The sequence below is a fragment of the Elephas maximus genome, chromosome 7 (genome assembly GCF_024166365.1).
Source record: "Elephas maximus indicus isolate mEleMax1 chromosome 7, mEleMax1 primary haplotype, whole genome shotgun sequence".
NCBI classification, from domain to species: Eukaryota; Metazoa; Chordata; class Mammalia; order Proboscidea; family Elephantidae; genus Elephas; species Elephas maximus.
In genome coordinates, this window is record NC_064825.1 from 108566585 (window position 1) to 108574145 (window position 7561).

At 36.6% G+C, this 7561-nt stretch overlaps 1 pseudogene; it reads left to right on the forward strand.

Annotated features, from left to right (window-relative positions):
* Positions 1-1770: 1770 nt before the first annotated feature.
* Positions 1771-2747, forward strand: LOC126080286 (olfactory receptor 5F1-like; annotated as a pseudogene).
* Positions 2748-7561: the final 4814 nt, after the last annotated feature.

Genomic DNA, 7561 nt, shown 5'->3' on the forward strand with positions numbered 1-7561 from the left:
GAGAAAAATGTAGAATAAAAATCTAACTCACACAAAAAATCAAACTTTCTGGCCTGACAGAGACTGGAGAAACCCTGAGAATATGGCCCCTAGATGCCCTTTTAGCTCAGTAATGAAGTCACTCCTGAGGTCCACCCTTCATCCAAAGATTAGACAAGTTCATAAAACAAAGCGAAACTAAAGGGACACACCAGCCCAGGGGCAAGGACTAGAAGGTAGGAGTAACAGGAAAGCTGGTCACAGGGAGCTGAAGGTTGAGGGAGGAGATTGTTGGAGTTGGTAACCAATGTCACAAAACAATATGTGTACTAATTGTTTAATGAGAAGCTAGTTTGTTCTGTAAACCTTCATCTAAAATACTATGTATATATATTAAAGTAAATAAATAAAGTAAAATGCCCAGTGTTCCACAAAAAATGTTAAAGCACACAAGGAAACAGATTAGTGGGAACCATACACAGGAAACAAGGAGACAACAAAACTGCCTGTGTGAGAGCTCAGATGTTGGACCTAATAGACAAAAGACTTCAAAGCAGCCAATATAAATATGTTTATTAAAGAACTCATATACGGAAACACTAACTGCAGGGAAGATACAAATTTGATATTTTGTTATCTGTTTATTTGAAATAATCTTAAAAAAACCAAGAATAAGGCAATATGATTAATTAATTCAAATTATTTAATCTGACTTTGGTGAAAGACTTTAAAATTATGCAGAGATCAGAGACCACCTTACGATGTGAGCTCCGCATAACTTGGAATCCCAACAGCTTTGACTTATATTTGCACGTGTTCAGTGTCATATTTTTTTTGAGACTGGAGTTCCTGCCTTTAGAGAATTGATACCACAATTAATACCTACAGACAACACCCACAGTTCCCCAGTCCTGAGATAAAACAAAATAAAAGTGTCTCACCATGCATTTACTCAGAAGGTAACTCAAAGTGGTAATTTAACACTATGCAGCATTTTCTAAAAAATGAATTTTTTCATCTTTTTATGTTTTCACCCCTAAGAACTCCTAATATTAAAGAAAATGATAAACTACACAGGTAAGACACTATCTGGGAAGGAAGTTCAAAGGATCTGGTGATGTCATTCACTGGGATGGGGAGATACCATGACTGTTGCTACATGGCACAAATTTGGTATTTGGACCACCTTGTAACTAGAAAAACAATTTGGCCCACATTTCAAAATTGCAAGGTTTTTCATGACTATATAATGAATGCCAAAATATCACTTAGCTGAGAGTGTCACTGTTTTGCTACTTAGGGTTACACAAAAGCTATTTCTAGAGGCAATGCATGAATTTTGGAAAAGATTGCACAGAGTAGTTTTAAGGAATAGAAAATATTATCCTTGAATTAAGTCCATGTAGTCGTTCAGAGAATTGGAGAGACTTCAGCAAGAATATTTTTATTCTTTGCATTTGATTGTGGGCTGGTATAAAGGAATGAGAAAAATACATGTTGCATTTTCAAAAACACAGCAGGAATCTGGGGACTTAGAGAAGTGATTTTGAAGGCCTACAACCCAGATTCATTACAGATCATTGCTTATTAAAGTCAAACGTCTTTTCCATTTGTCCACTATTTGTTTTCTCTCATTTCATTAATTCCATTTACTATACTATATTATCCTAGGTTATTTTTTTCTTCCATGCGTGAATATCTTCATTAGCATTTCTACTTCTTCCTACAAAGTTTTGCAGAAGAAATGATTTAAACATAATACAAAGTTTAAACAAATTCTATTTGTAACAAATGACCAGAAAAAACTATACCTCACTGACTGAGTTCATCCTGCTGGGATTAGCAGACACCTGGAGCTACAGATCACCCTCTTTTTGCTCTTTGTTGTGATTTACACACTCACAGTCCTGGGGAATGTGGGGATGATCCTGCTAATCAGGGTGGACTCTCGACTTCACACACCCATGTATTTCTTCCTGGCTAACTTGTCCTTTGTGGATGTTTGCTACTCATCCACCATCACCCCAAAGATGCTGGTAGATCTATTGTCTGAGAAGAAAACCATCTCCTTTGCTGGCTGCTTCCTGCAGATGTATTTCTTTATTGCCCTGGCAACAACTGAATGCATCCTCTTTGGGTTAATGGTCTACGACCGCTATGTGGCCATATGTGACCCACTGCTTTACTCCTTAATCATGTCCAGGACAGTCTGCCTTAAAATGGCAGCTGAGGCCTTTACAGCAGGATTGCTGAACTCCATGGTTAACACAAGTTATGTAAGCAGCTTACCATTCTGTGGTTCCAATATCATCCATCACTTCTTCTGTGACAGCCCCCCTCTTTTTAAGCTCTCTTGTTCTGACACACGCCTGAATGAAAGCATCTTTTCCACTTTTGCTGGTGTGAATATGGTCAGTGCTCTGCTGGTCATCCCTACTTCCTACTCCTATATTCTCTTCACCATCTTTCATATGCATTCAGGGGAGGGGAGGCGCAAAGCATTCTCAACTTCTGCCTCCCACTTGACTGCTATAATTCTGTTCTATGCAACTGTCATCTATACTTATCTGAGACCCAGTTCTAGCTACTCCTTGAGTCATGACGAAGTGGCTTCCGTGTTCTACACAGTGGTTATCCCCATGCTGAACCCTCTGATCTACAGCCTCAGGAATAAGGAAGTAAAGAAGGCTTTGTGGAATGTGACTACCAGGAAAAGAATCTTTCATTTCTGTGATGGCCTGGTTTATTTTCTGAACAAAATAGAGTAATTAACTTTCAAAGCCTAGTTCAAACATAAGGTTTCCATTAGAATATTTTCAAAGTAAACACATTCTGTTAATACTCAAGTATCTGTAACCGATTAGGGATAAGATTAATTAGAAGATTAATACTGGAACATGGAATGTTCATGTTATAATCATTCTATGTTCTCACTGGGTCTTTAAAAATAAAGTTTATTTATAATGAACTCTTTGCTGTGGAAGAAAGAAGATCAAATGTTCAGAGACAAAAGTCACAATATCACATGGAGCTAATCATATAGAATATTTTTGACCTTCTGTTCAATCTCTTTTACCTCTTCTAAGATAAACGTTAGCTATATAACACCCACACACACAGCAAAAACAAAAAGCAAAACAAACAAACACATACAACACACCCAGCTACTACAAAGAGTCTGAGAAACCCACAATTTTAAGGAGGTAGATCAATCTTCAATGGATGAATCTGACCCATATTCTTTAGTAGGTTCATGAGTTTCCTCTTCATAGAGATATTCTCTCAATTGTCAATAAAGAGCAATTGAAATCTATCTCAATATTAATGTTAAGCACTATTGACATGGAGTAAAGCATCACAGTTTTACAATGTATATTTCAAGGAATCAAACATTGATCATAATATTGGACATTAAATAGCAAATTTATGTTCCTTCCAGTATAAAATTTAGGGTTAGAAACAATGTTTTGGAGATGAAATAAAGTTATGCTGAAGTTTGAGGTTTTCAGCACATCTTAATTTAAACCATGTTTTCTTCTATGTAATTCAACTGTCCTCGATCTGATTAATCTCATTGACAAAGTCTACAGATATTGTCAACTTTGGAAGCTGGCACTGCTTTGTGATGCTGGGTCCATTTCCATTCATTGTATATGTGTTTTATGTAAATTTTGGTACTTTCTCTACAGTTATTGTAGTAAGATTTTTTTGTTCTCACATGCCCTTGTTTATTGTTCAATATTTTTATGTGGAAAAAATATTTTCTCCAACTCAAAAGAAATTTAAAAGCAACAAGAAATGGTAGTTATTATATATAATGTGATTTCTTCATCTGACTCGTTCCTTAACATTTGACAACATTTATTAAATCCTCTTTTAAGAAAGGTAATACTTTTTTGTCTCTTTGCTATAGTATCTCTGTTTTTTTGTTTTTGTTTTAATTTTTATTTCCCAGTCTCTTTCGTTTTCACCTGGCTATTTGATGTTACACTCTTCCCGAATATGCACAGTTATCAATTAATATTTTGTCTTTGCTCAATTTTTTGGAACAATGAATTTGTTAATTAAGGGAATTTGAAATCTTGCCACTAGGTTAGGTTCTGCTCAGGATATTAATTAGTAATTAGGTGAGGCCAAAATAGAGACCTGTTTATAAAACATGGAAACTTTACAAAGCTGAAAAAGTAAACAAATAAGTTAGAAGAAATAAAGGAATTCAAGAATCACATGGATGCCAATAATAGACCAAAAACAGCAAGGTCATGTTATTAAGAGATAGAGTTCCATATTTTGATGGAAAATAAATGTGTGCAAATGATTTAATATTAATGTATAATTTTTTTGATTCACTTAATTAAATGTCAAATAGCATGCACAGCATACTTTACATGGTTTTATTAAATATGGGAAGTCATCTTCTCATTATAAAATTAGTCTAATGCCCTAGTTAATTGAAGTAATGATTCCATTTAAATTCACACTGGCCAAATAAAACCTAAGATGGTGTGTTAATTGATAGCAAGATGTTTCAGAGGACGGACATAAACACTATTTGTTAAGAAGGCAGTACCCAAATTGGTCAGGTGTCTAGAAAAAAGTCAAATTAGAAGTGGTTGAGTTAATCTGAGAATATTAAATCTGAAAAAGAGGAATTCACAAATGATGTAATAGCTGTACTGAAAATATAGAATATATGTTAAGTAAAACCAAAAAAACAAACCCATTGCTGTCGAGTCGATTCTGATTCATAGCAACCCTATAGGACAGAGTAGAACTTCCCCATAGAGTTGCCAAGGAGCGCCTGGTGGATTCGAACTGCCTACCTTTTGGTTAGCAGCCATAGCACTTTACCACTATGCCACTAGGGTTTCCATATGTCTACTGGAACAAATGAAGAGAACCAGAAATGGCAAATAAGGCGGTTAATGCAGTAAACAGTATAAATACGTACTTCCCCATTTTTTCTTTCTTTTCTCAATCTCTTTAATTACATAAATCTACATAAAGTAATGGGCTCAACATAGCAAGGATTGTGAAGATGGCACAGGAATGGGCAGTGTTTCATTCTGTTGTACATGGGTCACTACGAGTCAGAACAGACTTGATGGGTAACTAACAACAGCAACCAACATATAAAGTAATAATTATAATAATTTATTTTGGAGTTTATAACATAAAGAAATGCAAAAAATATAACAATAATAGCAAAAAAAGGGGTAGAGCTATACAGAAGTATAGCTATCATTGTTGTTAGGTGCCATCAAGTTGGTTTCAACGCATGGAGACCCTGTGTACCACAGAACGAAACACTGCCCGTTCCTGCACCATCCTCACAATCACTGTTACGCTTGAGTCCATTGTTGCAGCCACTGTGTCAATCCACCTCTTTGAGGGTCTTCCTCTTTCTGCTGACCCTGTACTTTACCAAGCATGATGTCCTTCTCCAGAGACTGATCCCTCCTGACAACATGTCCAAAATGTGTAAGATGCAGTCGCACCATCCTTGCTTCTAAAGAGCATGCTGGCTGTATTTCTTCCAAGTCAGATTTGTCCACTCTTCTGGCGGTCCCTGGCATATTCAATATTCTTCACCAACATCGTAGTTCAAAGATATTAATTCTTCTGTCTTCCTTATTCATTGTCCAGCTTTCGTATGCATATGATGTGATCGAAAATGCCATGGCTTGGGTCAGGTGTACCTTAGTCTTCAAGGTGACGTCTTTGCTTTTCAAAACTTTAAAGAAGTCCTTTGCAATTCCTGTCATTAGAACTATGTTAATACAAATTTGAAGGAGTCACTGATAAGTTCAGGTGTATATTGTAAACTCCAGAGCAAATGCTAAGAAATAACTCAAGAAATGGTAAAAATATTATTAAAAGTTATAGTAGAAAATTACCGAAGTATTGCAGAAGAAGGAATGAAGAAGCAAAAGCAACACGAGATACATAGAAAACCAAAAGTAAAATGGCACTAAATGTAAATAGATTAAATGATCCAGTCAAAAGTCAGAGGTTGTCAGACTGGAAGAAACTAGAACTGAATGTCAGCTACCTACAGGTGACATACTTAAATTCAAAGACGGAAATAGATTGAAAACCAGACAATGGTGTTTGCATAGGCATTGTCTACTTTGCCTTCCTCAAAAAGTGATTGCTTTCAAAAGTAACAATATAACCAAAAAAAAAAAAGAGAGAGAAAAGGAAATAGATCTGTAAGTTTCCAGAGAGAGACAGTAGATGGGGCTCAAAGCTCATACTGGAAAGTTGGAAAATTTAGCCGTAGGCAGAAGTAGTGTGAGTTCCTCTGTTGTAGTCAGAGGGACAGGAGAAGAATGGGCAGGTGTTTTTGTAGATGCCTGTAGATTTTCATATTTATTACCAGGCGTATGAGCACATTCCTGTTTGATAGCTTCTATTTCTTTTTTTAACATAAATGTATGGAAGCTTGGTGAATGGAATGGGAGGAAGGGACATCAGAAACTGTAGAATAGCAAAAAAGATTTTGAAATATTCATAGCTGAAAGACTTTGTTTAGGCCAGCGCGGCACACTGAAAGACCCAAATAGAGTTTGATGAAGGGATTATTTAGAAAATGTGAACAGGAATAACGTGATTATCAGGCGGTGAGATGTCACCGCCAGAGTTAACACCAAAGAAGCAAGAGGAAGAACCTGTTCTGGAACCTGGAGAGGGCTGTAGCCAAAGGGGAGGAGCTGCATGATAAGACATATGGCCTTAAATAGGGAAAAAATGCCACCACAGATGGTCGGCACAACTGAGACGAGCTGAGGAAAAATTACATTACTCTTTTTCTTCTCAACTTTTAATCTCTTATGTGTGGCTTCCATTGGCTGAATTAAAAAAAAAAAAAAGGATAAACGGTTGCCATCGATTCCAACTCATGGTAATTCCATGAGTATCAGAGAAGAGCTTGCTCCATATGGTTTTCAGTGGTTGATTTTTCAGAAGTATACCAGCACACCAACGGGCCTTTCTCCTGATGAAACTTTGGGTGGATAGAATTTGCAAACTTTCAGTTAACAGCTGTGTGCACTAATCTTTGGCATCACCCAGAGTCTCCTCCATTGGCCAAAGCCAATCAGAAGCCAAAGTTCAAGGAAGCCTGAGTGATCAAAGCCACAGAGTTCAGCGACACAGGACACAAAGCTAGGCAGAGCTGGGTGGGAAATGGAAGCGATACTGCAAAAAGTTTTCTAGCACAGTTTACCTCTTGATTTTCAGTGTCCACTCTTGCCTTTTATCTTCAAATGGGAGAAAAAAAAAAAAAAAGAAGAAACACAAAAATTCTACCACTGCTATCTTGTAATCAGGTGACGTAAACTGTTCCTCTCATTTGGAAATTAAATAGGCAAGGTAGCCTACACGAGACTTCTTCACATAAAGCAGCCGGAGAAAACAGAAAAAAATAATAACCAGCAAAGAATATAAATGCATCTGTAGCTGACGAGGCCAGTTTCACATTCCCATTGCTCTTTGCTGGAACTAGGTTGGTCAGTTTTCTTTTCCATTGTTATTTGTTTGTTTGTTTTTTTAATTTGGGGTGTGCTTGTGTGTGCTGATT